At 33.6% G+C, this 24,980-nt stretch overlaps 1 long non-coding RNA gene across 1 annotated transcript; it reads right to left on the bottom strand.

Annotated features, from left to right (window-relative positions):
* Positions 1-203: 203 nt before the first annotated feature.
* On the bottom strand, positions 204-18,394 carry LOC132732594 (uncharacterized). Its single transcript, XR_009626071.1, has 3 exons — positions 9,446-18,394; positions 3,868-7,661; positions 204-945 (listed from the first exon to the last, which is right to left on the bottom strand). It is a non-coding gene; the product is annotated as an uncharacterized LOC132732594 (long non-coding RNA).
* Positions 18,395-24,980: the final 6,586 nt, after the last annotated feature.

The following is a 24,980-nucleotide window of genomic DNA, read 5'->3' on the forward strand; positions in this document are numbered from 1 at the left end:
GGCCCAAATTTTTGGGGAAAAGTTAAAACCAAACGGAAATTTTTTAAAACGCAAAACAGGGCCCCGTAGAATAACCATTTTTTAAAATTTTTTCGTATTTTCATTTTTTTTTTTTTCGTTTTCAAGGGGAAATTGAAAAATTTACAGAAATTATGTAATTAAACATTAATTAGCGAAGAACCATTTGTTATAGTCTTCTAGCTAGTGTTTCCGCTCCCCTACGATTCAAGATACGCGGTTACTGATATTTTCACTTCAAGTGATTTTGATTATTTTAAATAATCGTTTGCTAGTAAAATTGCCTTTTTGACACCAACTTTGTTCTCATATTTCATTTTAATGATAACATTTAGTTATTGACCAGGAAGTAAATAGGAATAATCATTTCTTTTATAATTACGGAGTACTTTTCACGCTAATTGTGAGATTCGAAGAACCCTAAATGATGTCCATATGGGCGCCGCCATTTTGAAATGGACGTCACGTCAGGTTACAACGTAAGTCAACGGGAAAAAATATAATTTTAACATTTTGACCATATTACTGACTTTATGAAAAAAATGAAAAACATGCCTAGAGATATTGACGTCAGGGTTAACATGACATTAATATAAATGATTTTACTAATATATTAAATTAAAAATGGAATGTTCAAATTTGATGGGACAGACTTTAGTGCTTTATCAGAATATAATCATCTGATATATTACAGTAAAACACTTGAAAGCATGAAATAAAGATAATTAATCATATTCACCACTAATTAAACTTTAAACTTACACTTGATTCAAAAAGGTGATATGAGTGTCAAAATATGTCTGTGAACAAGACGAAAACCGCCAAATTTTTAGGTTCTTGGATGAGTCATAGGATATTTTAAGATAGGGCGTCATGATACCTCCATACGGACAGCTATTCGTATAACCATCATGATGTGATCCTAAACTGAAACCGAAACGAAACGATTAATGAGAAAAATATTAAACAATGAAATAAACTATGTAGCTGACCACTCTATGAAATCTGCAAAGTTCAACAATGTTATGTTGCATGGATGATAACAAGATTCAAACGATTCTTTTATTTATTATAACCATTTAATACATGTTGTTAAGACCGGAGCTTAAGTGAGAATGCCTAGGTATCAGAGAGGTATGATCATATAATTATATAACATAGCATTAATGGATATCAAGTAAAGGGAAGCAACCATTAACTGTACAACTAAACCAATCTCCTACGCAGTGATCTCCCCTTATGAGTACAGAGATCTCTGCCACCACGGTCCGATATATCAGAATTTCTGATATTTTATATTTTCAGCTTTTGAATTTAATTTTCATTATTTTGTATACTTTTGATATTTATTTGATAAACTATAACGAACTTAGGTACGAGAAGTTAAAAATAAAACAGAAAGAGAACAAGGGTGCCATAGTCACAAAATACGCCCGTTTACGAAAGCTTTAGATGGAGATGGGGGCATTATGGATAAGTGTTATCTAGCAAGCAAGTTTTTATTCTTGGCACTGTGTTGTTAAATGAACCTTAAAACAAATCAGTAGGGAAGATATGCACAGGATGTGTGACCTTGACCTTGGTCGCAGGGACCTGAATTTTATGCACGGCACTCAGCCTCACAATGATGAACATTTGTGCCAAATTATATTAAAATCCCTCTATGCATGTAGAAGTTTTCTCCAGACAAGCGTTTTTCTATGAGCTATAACTGTGACCTTCACCTTTGACCTAGAGACTTAGTTCATGTGCAGGGCACTACGTCTCATGGTGGTGAACAATTCTATAAAGTAACATTAAAATTCCTCCATGCATGTAGAAAATATGCTCCGGACAACATCTGGATATTTAATCATCTCCAGTGACCTTGACCTTGCAAATATTAACCTAAATTAAATGTGTCACACATGTAGTCATGATAGTTACCATTTGTGCTACAATCCATCAATAAATGATGACTAAATGGCTAACAATGGTGAACATTTGTGCCAAGTTATATTGAAATCCCCCTATGAATGTAGAAGTTTTGCTCCAGACAAGCGTTTTTCAATGAGCTCTAAGTGTGACCTTGACCTTTGACCTGGAGACCTGGATCATGCATGGAGCAATACATATCATGGTGGTGAACATTTTCATAAAGTATTATAAAAATTCTTCCATACATGTAGGAGATATGCTCCAGACAAAATCTGGATATTTCACCATTTTTAGTGACCTTGACCTTGCATATATTGACCTAAAGTACATGTGTCACAGCCGTAGTCATGATAATGACCATTTGTGTTACAATCCCTCAATAAATGATGATTAAATCGTCCCTATACACATCTTCATATTTTTATCTAAACTGTGACCTCTATGTGTGACCTTGACCTTGGCTGCAGGGACCTGAATTTTGTGCGCGACACTCCGCCTCACAATGGTGAACATTTGTGCCAAGTTATTATGTTATCCCTCTATGCATGTGGAAGTTTTGCTCCGGACAAGCGTTTTTCAATGAGCTCTAAGTGTGACCTTGACCTTTGACCTAGAGACCTAGTTCATGTGCGTGACATGGCTTCTCATAATGGTGAACATTTCTCTGAAATTTCATTAAAATCCCTCCATGCGTGTAGGAGATATGCTCCGGACAAAATCTGGATATTTCATCATCTTTAGTGACCTTGACCTTGTATATATTGACCTAAATTATATGTATCACAGCCATAGTCTTGATAATGACCATTTGTGTTACAATCCCTCAATAAATGATGACTAAATGGTCCATATACACATCTTCATATTTTTATCTGAACTTTGACCTCTATGTGTGACCTTGACCTTGGCCGCAAGGACATGAATCTTGCGCGCGACACTCCGCCTCACAATGGTGAACATTTGTGCCAAGTAATATTGAAATCCCTCTATACATGTGGAAGTTTTGCTCCGGACAAGCATTTTTCAATGAGCTCTATCTGTGACCTTGACCTTTGACCTAGAGACCTGGTTCATGTGTGCGACACTGCTCCTCATAGTGGTGAACATTTCTATGAAGTTTCATTAAAATTCCTCCATACATGTAGGAGATATGCTCCGGACAAAATTGGACAGCCAGGGGCGTTCCCATAATACGTCCCGTTTTTCAAACGGGCGTATAAAAATGACGTTAGATTTTCTATGTAACGGTCGCTATTTACGGCACTCAATAACCGTCCCAATGGACACTGGCTAATATTGACCTCTCAGTTTCATAGTTAACATTTTTTGAAATTTTCAAGTAATAAACAATTGGAAAACGACCAAATTATATGAATCTTACACCGGCTACTAGTACAGACCGGAATATCTAGCTCGAGGGTGACTGTTTACGGCCGTAACGAGGCTCGGCCGAGTTTCTGTTAAACAGTTACCCGAGAGCTAGATATTCCCGTCTGTACCGACAGCCGGTGCTTGATTCTTTCTCTTGCATATTACATATCAATTACTTTCAGAACAGAAATTACGAAAACTGATATTCTCATTACGTCCTTTTTTTCTTATAGTAGCGTATGAACTAACAACTTCCAACTTCATTCATATAACGGTTAAAAGACGTCATTCTAAAAATACAAATCGTTCAAAAAGGCACGCGGATATGCCGTCATTTAAAGCTCGTGACTTATCTTACATGGGGTGAAAGACGGGATTTTCTAGCACCGGTTGTTTAAACAGTAGATAATCCAGTCTGATATGCAAGGAAAAGCTGAGTTACATTTAGTGCGGTTCTTAAAGACACTGTATCACTTGACTCCGACGAAATTCTTTAACTTATCACTTTCTACAAAATACTAACAGAAAAAACAACAACAAGTAACAGTGTAATTAACTTACTTATGTCCAATCTCATGTGCGACAACAATTGATATCGACGGTTTGAATGCTGTCATTTCATTGATAGAATATGCATTACTTGTACAAACTCCGGCCAAATATGCAACACCTTAAAATACGAATCATAACTTTTTATCAAAAAAGAATAAGCAGATATATTTATTTTTATGAAATAGAAAAATTGAAACCTTAAGGAGCACTCAAAATGACGAATTTGAAAAAAGTTGCAGGCTCGGTTTCACAATTGGTAAGCCTGTTCACGAACGGAAATTGTAAATGCATGCTACCACCCAGACTCCAAGCACCGGTGTAACCAGTTCCGAACATTGAAAACTGAAACAATCTGTTTCTTAATTTGCTTATATTAATGTAAACAGGACTTGAGTATTTTAAAATATAGTTATATAACAGTCTCACAGTTGTGTTGAGAAACACAACAAGAGGGCCATGATGGCCCTGAGGTCGCTCACCTGTATAAAGGCACCCGGAGCGGGGCCAGTTAAAACCCCAGGACTTTTATTTGAACAAACTTGGAAGACACCCATTAGAAGATGTTTCATGATGTTAAGTTTTACAACACACATATAATGAAAAACAACAATCTATCTCCCCCCCCCCCTTGCTTCCCCCCGGCAGGGCCAATTTTAACCCAAGGGCTTTTATTTGAACAAACTTGGTAAACACCCATAAGAAGATGTTTCATGCTAACCATCTAAGCTCTAGCTCATTGGGTTTTTTAAAAGAAGATTTTTTAAGTTTTTACTATACACATATAGTTAAAAACAATGACACCCCTGGGACAGGGCCAGTTTTGAACCCAGGGCTTTTATTTGAACAAACTTTGTAGACACTTACTAGAAGATGTTTCATACTTAATATCTAAACTCTAGCTCTTTGGGTTTTTTTCAAAGAAGATTTTTAAGTTTTTGCTATACACATATAAGGAAAATCAATAACACCCGGGGCTGGGCCAATCTTGACTCCAGGGCTTTTATTTGAACAAAATTTGTAGACACTCACTAGAAGATGTTTCATGCTTAATATCTAAACTCTAGCTATTTGGGTTTTTTCAAAGAAGATTTTTGAAGTTTTTGCTATACACATATTAGGAAAATCAATGACCCCCGGGGCGGGGCCAATTTTGACCCCAGGGCTTTTATATGAACAAACTTGGTAGACACCCATTAGAACATGTTTCATGCTAAATATCTTAGCTCTAGCTCTTTGAGTTCTTTAAAAGAAGATTTTTTAAGTTTTTACTATATGCATATAGGGAAAATCAATGACCCCCGAGGGCGGGGCCAATTTTTACCCCAGGGCTTTTATTGGAACAAACTTGGTAGACACTCATTAGAAAATGTTTCATGCTTAATATCTTAGCTCTAGCTCTTTGGGTTCTTTAAAAGAAGATCTTTTAAGTTTTTACTATATGCATATAGGGAAAATTAAAGACCCCCTGGGGCGGGGCCAATTTTGACCCCAGGGCTTTTATTTGAACAAACTTGGTAGACACTCACTAGAAGATGTTTCATGCTTAATATCTAAACTCTAGCTATTTGGGTTTTTTCAAAGAAGATTTTTTAAGTTTTTACTTTATGCATATAGGGAAAATCAATGACCCCCTGGGGCGGGGCCAATTTTGACCCCAAGGCTTTTATTTGAACAAACTTGGTAGACACTCATTAGAAGATGTTTCATGCCAAATATCTAAGCTTTAGCTCTTTGGCTTTTTTAGAAGAAGATATTTAAAGTTTTTTCTTTTGGTTGCCATGGCAACCAGAGTTCTGCATGGAATTAAATTCTTTGAACAATTTTTAAAGGTGACCACCAAAGGAACATTCCTGTGAAGTTTGGATGAAATTGGCTTAGTGGTTTATGAGGAGATGTCATTTAAAGTAAAAGTTTACGGACGGACGACGGACGGACGGACGCCGGACGAAAAGCGATCACAAAAGCTCACCCTGTCACTTTGTGACAGGTGAGCTAAAAATGATGAGATTTAATTGAAACAAATCAATATTTTACTATGTATTAGTGTGTATACCGTATAGAGCATTTGTAAATTTACCATCTTCTTTCGTTCCGATATCGCGCCTAAATATAAATATAAAGAAAACAAAATATCAATAAAAATTAGTAGACTATGAACTAGAATTTTTTTACTTCTTATCGAATTAGGGTTAACCAGCACAAACATGACCGCATTTGTTTCAGACAACACACATTCTAACTTTATGGTGATTTTTTACTTAAAATTATCGAAATTTAGGGAAACGAATTTTTTGTAAGTCCATTTAAGTGTAACTTTCGGTGTTGTACTTACTAACAAAAACCGCTTCTAGTAAATATATATTATCATATTTAATTCAAATATGAAATTGTGTCAACATTATGATTTTTTTCTCCTGAAAACCAAATTTGTCATTCAATGGTTTACAGTATAACACATGGACCTTCATTTTCATTTGATAATATGTATTTAACAGTAATGAATTATTTGATAAACAAATACTATTGTAAATAATGTCGCTTAATTGACATATTTTAGGATTAATCTTTGCGTTATTGATGAAGTATATAGAAACAGAATCCATAAAGAATGTCTTAAACGACAAAATTGAAAATATTGCAAGCGCAGATTTATTGAGCTTATTCACGGGGCTGTACTATAAAGTGCAAGCTACCGAGTACATGACTTGCACCAATATTAAGTATAACTAAGAAATAATATATCCCAAACTGATTGTATCGCTCATAATAATTCGACATTTAACATTGAATGGCATTAAATTCGAAAAGATTTGTTCAAAATGTTTGAAAAAATATTCAAAAATACTACAAGATACTGAGCATGTACAAGTCATACGTGAATTCAAAGCAAGCCCATATACATCTATTTAACTTCTACATTACCTACAAACGTCTTCAACAAGGCTCCTTCTATCAATAATTGCGTTTTTTTCTTTTTTTTTTGTCATCTTGTTTTTTTTTAATTTTACCATCAACATTTTGAATGAAAATTAGGGTAGATTTAAAAAATAGTATTTTTTATTATATACTTATAGAAATATATGAAATATTGAGAATTCTAACACGACCCGCATTTTCCCTATTGAACATAGAAGAACCGAAAGTGTGTGTTATTATGCAATAAAATCACTGTTGATAATATGTACGGAAACAAACCAGACGAGCGTTTCACTAACATTACGTAAGTTTAACGTATCTTTTTATGTAAATTTGGGACTTACGCAAAACGTAAATTTACGTTAGTTGCGTTTCACTATACAGAACGTGCAACTTACGCCAGCAGTAAGTGAGCGTTACTTTACGTTTAAAATTACACAAATGCATATATATATATAGCTAAGAAAGTTTAGTAAAACGAAAATAAAACGTATGTTCTGCTGACGCAAAGAGTTATGTTCAATTTTGATTTCTGATAACGAAAGTGCGTTAGTGAAACGCAACCCTGGTGCAATTTAGCTTTAAATATCACGTACGGCAGCATTATATTTGCTACTCCCTCTTGCTACGCCCTTCATCGCATCCGAACTCTAGACGGTGATGTTATTGGGCGATAAATTCACTGTTTGGGATATATTATTTCTTAAATATAAAAGGAAAAAAGAAGAAACATTTCCTTACCCTGTAAGCAAAGCAGCATGGTCATAATTAAAATGACGTATTGAAGCCTCTGCCCATCTAGCGAAATCATTTATTATGTAGTCACCATCCGCTTCTCCTGCATCGTTGACGACATGATCTTCTACATACCGCGAATCGCTTGAATCCTGCGGATATATGATACATTTAACGCATGATGCGTCGGAATATCCATTACAATATGAGACATGATTTTCAACAAAGTGAGTGTTTCGCTTGATACACGCAGATACAAGATACATTAGACAAATGATGTGTGGTAATAGTCATTACAATAAAAGACATGGTTTGGCTTGATACCGGCAGATGCATGATACATATAACACATGCTGTGTGGAAATATTCATAACAATATTAAGACATGATTTTCTACAAATGGTGCATCGCGTGATACCTGCGGCTAATGATGCATGTGACACATGAAACGTGAAGTTGGCAGTAGCAGTGGCACAGCAGTAGCAAAATTATAAAACGTGAAGTTGGCAGTAGCAGTAGCACAGCAGTAGCAAAATTATAAAACGTGAAGTTGGCAGTAAAAGTTGTACAGCAGTAGCAAAATTAACACTCGTAGAGTTCCAGGGTTTATTGTTGCCAATGTTTTATTGACATGTTCGACTTCTAGGCACGTATGAGGCACTTGAAGACGTTCAGGTATGTTGGTGCCAATAGAAATAATGATTTTTTTACTTCTAGGGACCTTAAAGTGTATTTTTCATTGGCCTGCGACTTAATGTTTAATACTCGCAGACTTTAAGGAATGTTGGTACCAATGCAGATAATGACTATTCAGACTTCTAAGGACCTGCCAGATTCTGTGACACTCGCAGACTTTCTGTAATTTTGTATAGCCAATGGCGTTTATGACATGTTTGACTTCTAGGCACACGTTTCATTTCTTTGGTCTGCGACTGATTCTCGGACACTCTGACACACTTCACGTTTTATAATTTTGCTATTGCTACTGCAGTGCCACTGCTACTGCCAACTTCACGTTTTATAAGTTAGCTACTGCTTCTGCTGCGCTACTGTTACTTCTGTGCTTTTGCTACTGCCAATTTCACGTTTTATAATTTTGCTACTGCTACTGCCAACTTCACGCTTTATAATTTTGCTACTGCTACTGCTGTGCTACTGCTACTGCTGTGCTACTGCTACTGCCAACCACGTTTTATAACTTTGCTAATGCAACTGTTCTGCTACTGCTACTGCTGCGCTACTGCTACTGCTCTACTACTGCCAATTTCATGTTTTATAACTTTGCTACTGCTACTGCTCACTGCCACTGCTAACTTCCTACCGGTATCTTATACATGAATTTAATCCAGGTTATCGTTACACTACAAATATCAGACAGGGCAGGGTTATTTTACATGAATGTGTATATGTGGTAACATTTGAAAGATCCTTTTTTTAATATGTCACAAAAGGGATAATTTAGTTTATACATGTACAAATTTATTTTAGTTCGATTGTATTGGAAGCTATAAGCTTATAGTAAAGCTCTCGAATCCGTTCCATGAACCAACCATTACTAAGCAATGAATGTAAAGTTTCTTGCTCAAGGAAACAACGGCTTGCCCCTGACAGGGTTTGAACCAAAGCGGTCAGAAATTCTAAGACTAGTCCGGCGCGTTAACCACTCGGCCACGCTGCCACACAAAAGTGATGAATTGCAAATGCCTCTGAAAATATATTAATTTGAAAATTTGTGTTGGCTTAGGATTTTTTTGGTTAATTTCATCTAAGTAGACAACAATAAAGATTATTGGTCACTTAGGAATTAATATCATATCGTACAAGTCTTACTCGTTCCTTTTTTGTAAGGGCTGCTTCAATTTGTAGATTGTCGTTATTTATTAAACTATGTAAAAAACACGAAGAGTTAATCGGTTAGTTCCCTATGAACACTTACATCAGCTATGTAAATTCCAGCAAAAAGACAGGAAATTGTATACGAGTAGTCTGTCATTAGTTGATATATTAGATCCAGCTGAAAAATGTAATAATAATATCTGTCATATGTTGCGGTTCGGACCGGAATATCCGTCCCGAGGGGACCCGCCCATTGGGCGGTAACGAGGCTTGCCGAGTTACCGCCCATGGGCGGGTTCCCGAGGGACGGATATTCCGGTCCGAACCGCAAACATATGTTAGATATTTTTTCTTGCATATTCTGCCATATTATTTCATATCTAAAATGGTTTACATCAATATGATATATGTTCATGGAAATTAAAGTCATTTCATCAATAACTATTTTCTTACAATAGCGTATGAACTTACAACTTAAATAACAACGGCGAAATGACGTCATCCTAAGCACATATTTCCCTTCTAAAACGACGTCATTTTAACGCGGTTCATTCATAAAGTGCGCTAAAATGACGTTGTTGTTTGGCACGCGACTCATCTGGCACCCCCCATGCCAGATGGAATTTCTGGCATGGGTAAAACTCACGGAAACGCCAGTCTGCTATGCAAGAATATATTTTCTAACACGACCCACATTGTTCCCTATTGAATATAGAAGAACCAAAAGTGTGTGTTATTTAAGAATTAACACCGGTCTTAGCGGTGTTTATCATGCGTAAGAATTGACCATGAAAGCCGTAGGCCTGAGTGGTTAATTTTTCGCACCAAAACGACAATACCGGTGTTAAATAGCCGATAAACACCGCTCAGACAGATACAGTTGTCTCCCTTCACCCGCTTCCGGTGGAGGCCATATTGTAAATAAAGAAAAAATATTTACAAACATTATAGTTTTATGATATAAAAAGACATTTTATAAGCACAGACACGTTACATTATATTGGCACACTACATCGTTATTGATCGTCACTATCTACGGCATACACACTCGTTTCACAGTCTACAATCTACGTTGATCGTCAGCCAAGCGGTACCCCTCCCACCTACATACTAGACGTCACGTACCATACCAGCTCCATACCAACCCGTTCATCCTCTAGCTATATGTTCTCATTTATAAAGTAATCATCAGTATAAATAACTACTGTTTAAGCAGGGGGTCGAACGTATAGCGGTGCGATACTCCTTTAAGCGAGGTGAATTCATGCGATACGCCCTAATGGCGGACTGGAGCGAAAACGAAAGTGGATATGAGCATTTTTTTTTCCAAATATTTGTTGTCTGTTGTAATTTTTTTAAGAATAGCATTGTGCATGCTGATCAAAACTTATAATTGTGCATGATTGTCAAAATAAAATACTAAATTTTGTAGAATTGAGGAAGTTATTGAGGTATTTGTTGTTGCAAATTCAACTGTCAACCTGATATGCACATGCAAACGAATAATGTATCAGTCGTTTTAAAACGAGATATTCAATTAGTTTAAGTCCCAACATGTTTTATTTTGAAAACAAAACGATATACAAGAGTAGTTTTCCATATCTATCCGAAAATATATAAAATATTTCCAGTTTTCTTACTGTACGCCTAATATTTGGTCCGATAAACTAAATGTACGCACAAATGTTGGTATGTTTTTCTGTAGTAACTTCCTCATTACAGTACATTCTTATTCAATTTTGATGAAATATCAAGTTTTGAGTTTTATGTTAATCATATGAAAACCACAGTGTCAATAAAAACAACAGCGTCAATTAATGTATTATACTATGATATAGTTAATTTAAATATTCTTTTCTCACAGAGGTTAATCATTAAAATGAGATTAGTTATGCACATAAATTTGAAATTCTATCAAGTAATCAATAGTCACGATAATATTCGTTTTGTTTCTTCCATTTATTTATTTTTTTTTGCAATGGAACTTAAAATTTATAAAAAAAACTGGTTTGATTTCCTCTATGGATTGGATGTTATATATTATATACAGAGCACATAATTGTATTTCAGTTATTCTGATGTTTGTCATTAGCTCTGTCGCTTTGAATATATAACTATACTACTCCATAACCAGTGTATACCAAACAGTTTTGTGTATTTGCTTATGAAAGCATTCATACTTTTAGTGATTTAACTTATCTGCCAGTAGTTTTACTTTTAAAACTAGGCTTTCTCTGCATCATTTAATGTATAGTATTACCCCTCACTTTTTTGTAAATATTAATTTCAACAAGGAGTTGAAGCAAGTGTACCAAGAGAATTGTACCGTTACAGGCCAACAGCACTTTTTAACAGTATAAAATCTGGGCAAGTGTTTTTTATGTAAATAAAAGTATTATAGATTACAGTATCTGTTCGGGAAATAAAATAAATAACACACAAGCGTTTGTGAGTAACAGTAAAAATATCAACCCTCCTAAAAATACTGTTTCCCTCGGCTAACACCTTGGCTAACAGTATTTTCCTTTGGATGATATTTTAACTGTAACCCACAAACCCATGTGTTATTTATATACTACTCCATAAGCATTGTGACTCAATCTAATATTATATACTCAAAAGCTTTTTGTTTATTTGCACATGTGTCAGCATTTGTACTTGTGGTACTTAACCTATCTGGCAGTAGTTTTGTTTGTTAATCAATTTGTAATGTTTTAATTGCTCTGAAACATTTACAACGGTGTATTTGCAAATATGAGCATCAGCTGTTCCTAAGACAGACACTGAGCTGTTTGGTGTCCAATGACTGACTGAATTTTGAAATTGTAGTTTTGTGTTTTTTCCTGACAGGCCACAATTATGTGCACTACAAAAATAGAATTTTACCACCTAAAGATTTTTACCACCTGGTTCTCAGTCTCTATCTCTAGAACAGCAGTGAAATGTACTTTCACTGTATTTAATAGGTTGTTTGAAATGTTCAATTCTATTTATAATATGAAAAAATATCAGTTTGACAGCAGCATGTACAAAAGATCTTAGAACCTCATGGAGTAAAGCAGCCCTTATATAACATACATGTATTAACTGCTATTTTTCTGAAATGTTCTGCTTTGAAAGTATGTTAATTTATACAAGATTTCTTAATAGGTTTTTTAAATTCATTCTTACATATTTTGGTCAAATTCCTACTTTTTATCTAAGATCTTAGAGTAAAGGTTACCTTTTATCAACTCCTAATTATCACAGGATAATTATTATTAATCATTCAAATTAAGTCCAAACACTTATATAGATGGTTATACAAACTTTTATTTCAAGTTAATCTTTAAGGAAAGAAGAAGATTTCAGAATTCCGGAAACGGGCAAATACTTAGTATAATCATAGGAAAACATGTACAGCAGATGTGATAATGAAAAATATCAAACCTTTAACAGCGTACAGTTAATTTATCGCACCCAAATCCAGCGTACACTTAAATATTTTGACCAGTAAGCGTCTATGTATATCGGAGCACAAAAGTACTTGCTATGCAACTCAATTATGATTACTCTTATACAATAAAGAAAAAAAAGAAATTAACTATATTAATATAAGCTTGCATTAAGCGATTTTATTCACCGACCAAAAATTAGTTGCCGTCAGTTTACCTTCAATAACTTTTATAGTTATGAATTTAGGCCTCTGTAATTTTGACGAAATGTGTGTCGGTCCTATCTTCACATCCTCAATACAAAATATGCAATTGTAACCGAAGATTTATGAAAAACTTAATAAAAAACACTCATTCTGACGTGTATTTACACGGGTAAATCCGCCATTAGGGCGTATCGCATGAAATCACCTCGCTTAAAGGAGTATCGCACCGCTATACGTTCGACCACCTGTTAAGTAGCATATATAGTTGAATATTTTGTATTTAACTTATTTATTATAAGATCATTGATTAATAGGTCAACCATTATTTATTATTTAAGATATTTTTGATCTTTTGGTTGACATACAAAATTATATACAAGGTCATATTGACTATTAGTGTGTTTGGTTTATTTACCTGACTAGTCAGCCACTCTGTTTTTTTTATATATATATACATATAACCACAGATATATAAACAACGGATAGGACACTCCGAAAATAGACGCAAGTCCGATTCAGACCCACAATCCTTTGCGCGCTTTGGTGATAATCGGGTTTTCCCGCTAGTCTCCGATTTTCACGCTATCGTTTAACTTTTGCGATATCGGTGAATTATTGTTGACATTGCCGACATGGATTTTCATCAGAGAAATATTTGTGTGGAAAAGTGTGTTTTGTACGTTTTAGAATAAATAACTATTGCTTCTTATATAAGTAAAAAATGTTTAGTCTTTTTTGTTGATGGACCTCCGGGAATTCAATATGGCGGTATTTTGGCTACTTTTACCCAGGATACATCAATTCTCGCAAAATCTTCCGACATATGATAACTTGCGGTAACACAATTCTGCCTATACCGATTTTAACTGTGTGACGTCACAGTCTCTTCTCCATCTTATATTTAACTCCATGATGTAACATTCATCTGTATTACATAGGAAAATAAGAGATTATACCATATACACAGTATATGCTTATAAACATAGTTTTAATTTATAAATAGATTTTTAAATTCAGAAAATATACATATTGATAATTCAATTAAAATGATGGCTCACCAACTAGGTTAAATAAGGCTCAAGGTACTCTCTCATGTATAGACCTTACCTTAGCCTCCCCAAAAATTTCGGCTTCTTTGGCTTGGGGTGTAGTAAATGATACTATGGGATCTGACCACTTCCCTTTAATTATATCACTAAATGCCAAAATCAATGAGAACCAAAATTTACCCAAACAAAAAAAAATTAATTATGAAAAGGCAGATTGGTCTACTTTTCATACATTATGTCAGGATATTACCTATGAGGAAGTCTACAGTAATGACATCAATATATTTCTTGAAAATTTAACAGAAAAAATAATGGACATGGGTGGACTGGCTATACCGACCTTCACCCCGAGGGCAGGTGGGCATAAGTCTGTCCCGTGGTGGAATGAAAATTGTCAAAAAGCGGTACAGGAAAGAAAAAAATCTATAAATAAATTTTAAAAAAATCCAAGTCCTGGAAATTTAACAACCTATGAAGTAGCAGAAGCAAATTGTAAACATACTATATTACAAGCTAAAAAAGAAAACTGGTCAGAGTTCTGTGAGTCAGTGTCCACTCAGAAATGTAGTGCAAAATTATTTTGGCAGAAAATTAAAAGAATTAAAGGCTCTGCTACAAATCCTGTACCATTATTAAGATTAAATCAAAATTATGCTAAAACTCCCTTTGAAAAGGCTCAATTTCTAGTAAAGCACTACAAACAGGTCTCCAGTGACTCAAACATGTTACCAGACACCCTAAGATACCAGGCTGAGTTTGAGTCACAAAACAAAAATATATATGAGCCGGGGGAAAATGACACGCCTTTAAATTTACCTTTTACTATCACGGAATTTTGGTCATGTTTGAATAAAAGGCGTGATTCCGCCGCGGGAAAGGATGGAATAACCTACCAGATGTTCAGGCACCTACCAAAGGGGGTGCTGGACATCTGGCTCAGGTTGTACAATAAGGTGTGGGTTGAGGGGATTTACCCCAATGCTTGGAAGGAGGCATGTGTCATACCTACATTATGTATATACAAAAATGGTAAAGACAAAACAGAACCAAAATCTTATAGACCTATTAGCCTTACATCTCACTCAGGGAAATTGCTGGAGGGAATGGTTAAGGCCCGTTTAGAATACCTGCTGGAATCAAAAAAACATTATTAACCCCTTTCAATCTGGATTCAGAAAGGGTAGGAGCACTTTAGACCAGCTTGCTCGACTGCAACACGACGTGATCCTAGCAAAAAACAGATCACGATCAGTGCTAGCTATCTTTTTAGACCTAACAGCAGCTTTTGACCTTACATGGCACTTTGGTATTTTATATAAGTTAAAAGAACATGGTGTGACAGGCGCCTGCTTCCAGTATTTAAGGTCTTTTCTAGAGGGCAGGAAAATATTGGTTCGAGTTGAGGGTTCAATGTCTGACACAGAGCCAGTGGAGCGTGGCACACCCCAGGGCTCGATCCTCTCGCCGTTACTATTTTCTATCATTATTAACGGCTTACCAGAATCTCTCTCAGGTTCTGGTATGGTCATTAGCCAGTTTGCTGACGATTCCAGCACCTGGAAATCTGGGTCCAATTTGGTTAAGCTAGCCAAGGATGCACAAGCTGGCATGGACTCTCTATGGGGATGGGCACAAAAATGGGGCTTTAAAATATCTGAAACTAAAACTGTGGGTATTGTATTTGGCAATCAAAAAAAGCACAATTTGAACGTATCTTTAGGTGGTACACCCATTAATTTTGTTAAAACGGTCCGATTCCTAGGTTTACTATTAGATCAAAAATTAACATTCGGGCCGCATATCAAGGATTTGGTCAACAGATGTAAAAAGGATTTAAATGTCATGAGGATGTTAAAAGGCATTGATTTTGGGACTGACAAGAATAGCCTATTACTTCTATATAAATCCTTAATACGTTCAAAGATACAGTTAAGTTCACACTAAAGGTTACACAAAGTGCACTAGGAGTGCATTAGAGGTGCACTACTAGTGCACTTCAAAGTGCACTACTAGTGCACTTCATTAGTGCACTTTGTAGTGCACCAGACCTATTATATGTTTCAAGCAGTTACCTTTTATTTCAATGAATAGCAATTTAACTTTTACAAAAAGGTAGCTGTATTATAGTTTTTTCATGATAAATTTGAAGTTGAGAATATTGGATTTTGTAAAATATGGCGTAAAATAATTGAACAATAATTTTTCAGTCATTGATTTTACTGATTTTGTACTTTAAAACTTAATTGCTAGAATAAGTAAATATAAATAATTATTACTTTAATGTTGATAAGTGAATAAATAAATAAAATTAATTGATATTTAATATGATTCTATTTTTTTATAATCTGGTTATGAAAATATGAAACATTGAAATGCTAATTCAACAAATTTAAGTCATTTTTTGTTTTTTTGTTTTTTTTGTTTTTGTTTTTTTTTTAGGTGGGGGGGGGATTATAACAATTAGTTATTTTTGATCTGAACTTATTGTTGTTTTAGTTAAAGGTAATGATTTCAAGCATTAATAGCCTTTAATACATTAAAGAATTAATATGTTTATAATTGGCCTAAATTTTATCAATTTTATCTCATTTATAATCTCTCTTACCTTCTCAAACTGAGATTTACCTAAGATTAATATAAATGATATACATTATTCTGAAAATAAATATTTATATAATTCTAATGGTGGTATGTATGAAATGTGAATAAGTATTGATATGTGTGGATTAAGTATTGATATGTACCTGTGGGACACTAGTATACTTTAACTTACATGGATATTAACAAAAATATAGAAAATCTTTCAATTCTATTTCTTGAGAAAACACCAATCTTTTTTTCAGGCATTGTAACATAATTATGCAATAAATTATGATTATTTTTATGAGTTTATTATAAAATGCAAAAATAGTTCAGTTTTCTTTTTGTACTACTTGTAATGAAATTTATTTGCACCAATATCCAGAGAACACAGAATTGCCTACTTATATTTATCATCTGCCTTTTGTTATTTACCCTGAGGGGCTTTCTTATCAGCAGGGTACTATATTAAAACACCAATACACAGCATGACTTTTGACACTTTAATCTTCTTTAACTGCTTTCTGCTCATGTATGATATTTTATTTTAAAAAAAAAAGATCTGCATTCATGTGAAATGGAAGTTGCAAAAGTTTTAAATATTTTCTTTAAAATATATTATCTTCTAAATGTGTTAAAACTGACAAGACAAATTTGTCAAATCTATAATAGAAAAAATTAACATTTCCCAGTGCAGATTTTATTGCAGAATTGCAAGAATTGTGGATAAATATTAATATGAGGTAATTCTAGAATGGTTAACACTGACCAGTTTTTATGATAAGGTTAGAAAATTCCACTTCAAAGACAATAATGACAATAATATCTAACATGCGTTTATGCCATTATGATTATTTTTTTTACATTTGATTATGATAACAAAAATTATATTCATTTATCTATGCTTACATTTATTTTGGAAAAAAAACACAGGAAATTTTGAATAAATATTGCACACATCTGCATTTTTGTTATTTACCCTGAGGCCCTCTTATCAGCAGGAGACCAGTGTAATGAAAACAGTCGCTCTCAGAAAAATACCAAAATACACAGCATGTATTGAGACTTTCCTCTTGTATAATTATAAAAGCATTCCCTTTATACATAAAATTTTCAATATAGAAATCTTGAATAAAGTTATCAATTTTATTTATTTCATTGAAAATTTTTAATTACTTATATCTTTAAAAAGTATGCAAGCATTTCATGGTTGAAAAATATAATATCACAGTGTATGGATTGTTTTAAAATCAATAAATTAATATTTTCTTTCAATCTTGAACATTAGGAATTGCCTCTTAAGTTATTAAGTGATTATGCAGAATGGCAAGAAATGTGTATAAGTATAGAAAATTCTGCTTTAGAGAAAATAATATCTAATATGCATTTATGCCATTATGATTTTTTTTGTATATTTGATTATAAAAAAAATATGGTCATTTATCTATATGACTAACTTAAGCCTGAGTGCCAACGCCTGATGAATCCCAGGCTTATGTCTAACATGCATTTTGAGAAAACCAGGGATTTTCATTGCATACTTATAATCTGCAAAATTGACTGTTCTTTGTTATTTACCCTGATGCCCTCTTATCAGCAGGAGAGTTGTATAACGAACAGTCCCTCTCAGAAAATACTAATACACAGCATGACTTGAGATTTTCATCTTCAATAAAAGTATTCCCTTTATACATTAAATTTTCAATATTGAAATCATGAATAAAGTTATAAAATTTATTTATTTTATGTATAATATTTTAATTATTTATATCTTTAAAACATATGCCAAACATTACACATTTGAAAACTTTAAAATTTTTACAGTTTTTGATTGTTTTAAAAAACAATGTATTAATATTTTCTTTCCCAATTTTTGAACATTTGGGTAGTCTCTAAGGGAATTTTAAATTATAGAAATAATATTTTAGCTTAAATATAAACCTTTCCTTGATTTGTTTGCGCTTATGAAAAAAGTTTATATTGTTACAAACTAAATTAATCGGGCCAGAATTATCACATTGATTTTCCCATTTGTGCACTTGAAAATTGAAATACATTAAAAAACAGCTTTAAAAACACTTATTAAATTATCCATTACGGAGCATATTTAAATTTAACCTTATTGATTCTATAAATTTGATTTTATAGGGGTATTATTTTACACATTCACTTAATACTGGTTAAGAAAAATATGATTACAATAAATAAAAAAAATAATTTTAAGCTTTAACATTATATCACCTAAATGTTAAAACTGCTGATTTTAAAATTTACTTATTTATATTCATGAATAGGCCATATATTCCAAAGTTTTTTTTCTTACAGCAGCTTAACAATGGATGCCCCCTGTCACTTGATATGCAATTATCCAATAAACCATTTAAGTGTCACCTTCACTGGCCAGCCTAGTCATATGGTCTAGTGCACTAGAAGTGCACACGGTGTGCACTACTAGTTCAGCTCTAGTGCACTAGAAGTGCACAAGGGTGGGAAGTTTAGTGTGAACTCAACTGTAGATTATGGTGCTCAAATCTATTCTTGTGCTAAGAAAACGCATTTAAATAAACTCGACACCGTACAAAACACTGCTCTCAGATTGGCCCTGGGGGCCCTTTACCCCACACCTGCAAGGGACCTGGAGGTGGAGGCCGGTATAGTACCTTTATCAATAAGGAGGAAATCACAAACCTTAAAATATTATACCCGGGTTCGAGCCTCTGAGGCAGATAACCCGGTACGTGGACTGCTGGGAAAAGGCCACTTATAATAAACTAAATAGGTTAAAAGACCCAGTCCTCCCCTTTGGTGCTGCAACGCAGGACCTGGCGGAGGACTGTGGTATCAAGGATTCAAACATTGTTTAGAAGCGGCCCATGGAGGTTCCGCCGTGGACCCTGACCTTGCCTGAGGTTGACATCACATTAAAAAGTGAACAAATCTGATTTGCCGCATCTCGCAAATACAGAAACAAAAATTTTAATTAACAAATATATAGGTCAAACACACATTTATACGGATGGATCAAAGGACCCGGACTCTGGCAGGGTTGCCTCGGCCAGTAGTTATACCTTCCATACAATATGAAAAAAATGATAGGTTAACCAATAACACATCCATCTATACCGCCGAGCTCCTTGTTATTAGAAATGCTATGTGCTGGATCCAAGACAGTAATATAATAAAAGCTGTCATTTTCTCTGATTCACTTTCTTCACTGATCTCACTGAAATCCAACAACAGTCAGTCGAGACCAGATTTATTAAATGAAATAATTCTTCTATATAATAAAGTCCTAAACCTAGGAAAACAGGTTACCATAGTTTGGTGTCCAGCACATATAGGGATCTCAGGCAATGAACAGGCAGACAGGGCGGCCAAAATGGGCTTAAACCTCAACAATGTCACTGAATCAATCTCACTCTCCCTCACTGAGATATATTCCAAAATAAAAAAATATATATAGTTAATTTGTGGCAGGCTGAATTCAATACCCGCCAGGATCAGGGAAAACATATAAATAACTCAGTGGGGCTCAGTCGCCCAAGTCAATATTCAAATAATTTTAAAATAGATAGGGCTATAACAAGACTGAGGTTGGGCACAACCCTATTACCAGGGGATTCGGGCCAATTTATCAATCAAATGAGCCCCAATTGTGCCCAATGCGGAGTGAGATATAATATAACCCACCTATTGCATGAGTGCGACCAGTTCAGGGACCATAGAAATGAACTGCGGTCTGCACTTGGTGCTGTAGGTTTGGGATATAACACACAAAATATACTAAGCCCACCAAAGACATTACTCAGTACACATCTTTAAAGCTTAAGAGTTATTCATTCTAAACTGTTGTCTAACAGATAAAATTTAAACAAATAATAACCCATTATGACTAAGTATATTAGTGATGGGGCTTTAATGTTAATTTATTTGTCCAAATACAACTGTGACCTTGATCCAAGCAGTCATATCAATATATGAAGTCATGACTGGTCTTTAATGTAAAATCCTACTTTTCTTCCCCTCTGACATCAATATAGAGACTGCACTATTTGTTTATCTTATTTTAATTCATCAATAGGTGTTAATGGTACCCAGTTTGTATACTCAGTCCCCTGATACCGGTTCCTTTATCTGGATTTATAGTTTTGACAATATCAAATATAGCAAATAATTGTCCAATTTTCACTAATGGCTGATTGATAACTCAAATCATTAAATACAAACTAGATTAATAGCTAGTTCAGCCAAAAATGCTTAATTTGCATTTATGATAGTAAACAAATCATAATACAGATATTTATGAAAATCAGTGAAATTTTTATTTATTGACATAATATGGCTCAGTAAAACCATAAATAAAACCCAAATACAATTGAAATACCCATACTATTAATTAATAATAATTAACTAGCACCATTAAGGGTCTAAATAAAAGAATTCTCATTAATTTTTGTGGTTTATTAAAAAAGTTGTAGTTATTTCCCTATACAGTATATCAAATATGTGGTAAATAGTTAATTTAACAATAAACAAGAAAAATTACACCAACTTAAACTCCCCCAAAAGAAAAAGTTCTTTGTTTACAAATGCCACATTATTATAATAATTAAGAGCAATCTTTTAGTAAGATAATAAAGAAAATCCCATCAAAATTTATTGAAAATTAAAAAAGATATGGCCAATTACCTATGACATGTAAACTTAATATTTAAATTACTAAACTTCAGATAATAGCTATACATAACACAAGGGAAGCAACTCAAATTTGGACTAATGATGTCCATTTTTTTAATTTGCTGTTTGAAACAATCAATAATAGCCATAAAAAGATCAAATGGTTATAATATGATCTGTTTAGAATATAAATATGTAATTTTATTCAGTGAAAAACAATGTTTGATAATATAATAGGGAAAAAATAAGATTTATAGTTATAAAAGGAAAATTTCTGGTATAAGTAGGAGTTGTCCTCCCACCACTTAAATGTTTGTGTTATTATTGGTTCTACTCTATAAACATACTCAATACAATTATTAAGGAACATATGGAATGTATTACAACTGATTTCTAAGGTGAATAAATGGCAAAATGTCCTTAAATTATTATTATAAAGGAAATTCTATACATAAAACATATAAATATAATCTGTCAGAGGGGAAATTAACACTTTACAAGAAAATACTGAAATCTGTTTAAACTTTTACCAACCGGGGTGCCAAATTATAATTTAAATGATAAATGTAATGTTTAAATAAATTTTTGATAAAGACAGGTTTGGGGCGGGTTGACCTGAGCGTGTGGACAGGCCCGTACCTCAGGGAAAACCTCGTTCCCAGGCTGTTTAATTAGAATTCTAACTGTTTTCTATATATATGGCACTAATATAATACCTACTTTAGTGGTTTTATTTTAAGTGGAAATTTTCTATAGTAACTTATGGTCGCCTTCCTTCCTTGGGTGCGCATCTCCTCCATGTCAAATTTTAACTTGTATTGGTATATTTCACTTAAATATCATTTAGCACATTTATAGTACATTCATATAGCAGCTGTACAAATTTTCCAATTACCTATCAATGGGTGTTGCCGACATTACTTTATTGTTTTTGTTTTGTTTTCTTCTTGTGACAATCATTTAGAGCTCCATTAAGTATAGATTTTTTAAAAGTTGTAATAGTGTACAGGTCAGATACTTTTTATTGTAAATAATCTATTGTTTCTTTTATTATATATAATTAATTTTAAAAGTGGTCCTAAAAAGTGGCCGTTAAACGGTGAGACAACTATATTGTTTATTTATTTACATTTTTAATACATTTTAATACATATTTCTTAAATACTGACTGTACACTATCACTTATTTTTATTGTCCCTGGTACATGATCAATCAAAATTGGGTTGTGGCTACATGATACCTACAATGTCATATAAAGACTCCATTTTTCACCTCTTATCTATATTTTTATCCCTTGTAAATAATAAACAGCTGGTCTGTATGTAAATAAATAATATATCTTCTTAATTTTTATTCATTCTTATATAGGGTACAATCTATAACATACTATATGTTGAAATTGAGCCCTATTTAATAATATGGAGCAAAGGCTATATATATAGGGCTCAATCAAGTATGAAGTCCTCTTTTATTTGTTAGTAAGAGGACTTCATCACATTAAGGATGTCTTATTCTATAACCAAAACTAGCATAATTAATCCTTAGGGATTATAATGTTGTCTTTTTTCTTAAAGACAACCTAAATGTTAGCAAAGACTCCATATCAGATTGTACCCATACAAACAAATATTATATTAAACAGTTTACACGGTGATCTACTCAATGACAAAAATGGAGCATACGTTAATTCATTGAGTAGAGCAAGCATGAGGCAGCTTTTTCTTCTTTAAAAAGCAGTACTCATCACATTGTAGGAACCAAGCAATTTATTAATAGCCATTTCAGGGTATAAAATTTCTATCTCTCTATATTCTTTTTGTATAGGTCTATAGAGAGTCTAGAATAACAATATAATTACTGAAAATCATTGTTATTCTTATAAGATCATGTACCAACTATATCAGTACTATCCCCCTCCTTGTTTTTATATAATAAAACAGCGGTGTCGTGGTTGGTCTCTAATAGATACCGTTGTTACTATTTTTAGCATTATATGGGAGACAGTGCAGAAATGTCAATACACAGACCACGTGGTCCAGATCACAAAATTCTTCAAGCTAAGCTGCAAAATCGGATAGTAAATGCGCCAATGAAATCTGTTTACTATCGACCAATCATATCTTACCATTTCTTTTTAATCAGCTATACAAATCGCACCATTTTTCGGCCAATCAAAATCTACCTACTAAACGTGGTTCGGCGCTATCTGTCAAAAATCGTTTCTGCATTGTTCCCTGCGGTCTCCATGGTACGCGTTTAACTTTTGAGGCATGGAGGAGCACGTGACCTGTTTTCGGTACATAGAGGAGCATGTGATCTGTAAACCGTACACGATTGGTTAATTGACCTTTTCGAAAACCTGCCTAAATACCGTTTATCGGTACGTTACGGAATTACCTCTAGCGAATTAGTCAGAATTACACATAATAAGAACAAAAAACTATTACGTGATATTTCTAAGTTTCTATAATTAATTTACTGTTTAAGGTGGAAAAACTTGAATGATATATTCGAAAATTATCATTGTTTCTTTAATATATGTATCTCAAATTTTACAAACAATAAATTGTTTATACTGAAAATCTACAAAATTAAAATATTCGTAGTGGCATCTGCCATAATAAATAGATATTTTCTGCGTAAACTTGTATGTTTACTTTATTTTTTTTGCTTGGAATTATTCATAAAATGGTAGGCCTATTTAATCATTTTCTTAAAAAGAAATATTTGTTTCATGTTCAACGGTCACCAGTTTCCAAAGACCTTTTTCTATTTTGATCGATTATTGTCAACTATATTCCTGATACAAAAGTTTATTTATTCCCCTCTCCCAAAACAATGTTGAAAATAGTTAAATGAAATAGCTTTGTATCATTAAAAATGTTCCCCGCAGGAAACCATTTTACTTGTTCCCCCTGTGAAAAGTAATTTTATTAAATGATGGCCAAATTGAAAGGTAAAAAACTATGTACTCAGGCGTGTTGCTAAGGTTTATACTAATTAACCTTCTCATGTGTGAAATAAAGTTAAAAAAAACTAAGATCTATAGAATTTACTGTATTGGTCTGTTATAGAAGGCGTACGCGTATAAGCGTCTCTCCCCCCCCCCTTAATATTTGTTTTAACATTATAAATATATATATAGAAGGCGCATGCATATAAGCGTCTTCCCCCCTTTTTAATTTAAGTTTAAATTTTAGATACAGCTTTTTAATCTTAGTGTGGGATATAATCCCACCGTTTTCCGGCCCCATCCAATGCAATTATTTTGCATTTTTGGGGCAGGACATATTGTACTCACTAGTCACATATGCAGATATTAACTAAATAAAGTTTTTTCCCTGTAATAAATGAAGCATATGCTCGCCCATATGGTTTTAAACCGGTGGCGAGGGTAAATAAACCCAACACACACACACACACATCAGACAGATATTATTTCGATTCTAATAAGAGAAATTAAGGAAGATCACTAATGTAATTTTTTTCAAGCGGAGATAACTCCCGGTGCTGATTTTCGTATAACGCTGTTCGATTTCGCATCCTTCTGTTGTTAAAATATAGAAATAATAAAACAAACGATAATTGTGTACTTAGAATGACGTCATTACGCTGCTTACGGGTGTCAAAATATTTATTTTAACTGATATGGATCAAATCTGTGGCTTTTTATACGTGAGATATTATTT

This window comes from Ruditapes philippinarum, unplaced genomic scaffold (genome assembly GCF_026571515.1).
Source record: "Ruditapes philippinarum isolate M1 unplaced genomic scaffold, ASM2657151v2 ctg13188_1_1_1_1, whole genome shotgun sequence".
NCBI lineage: Eukaryota > Metazoa > Mollusca > Bivalvia > Venerida > Veneridae > Ruditapes > Ruditapes philippinarum.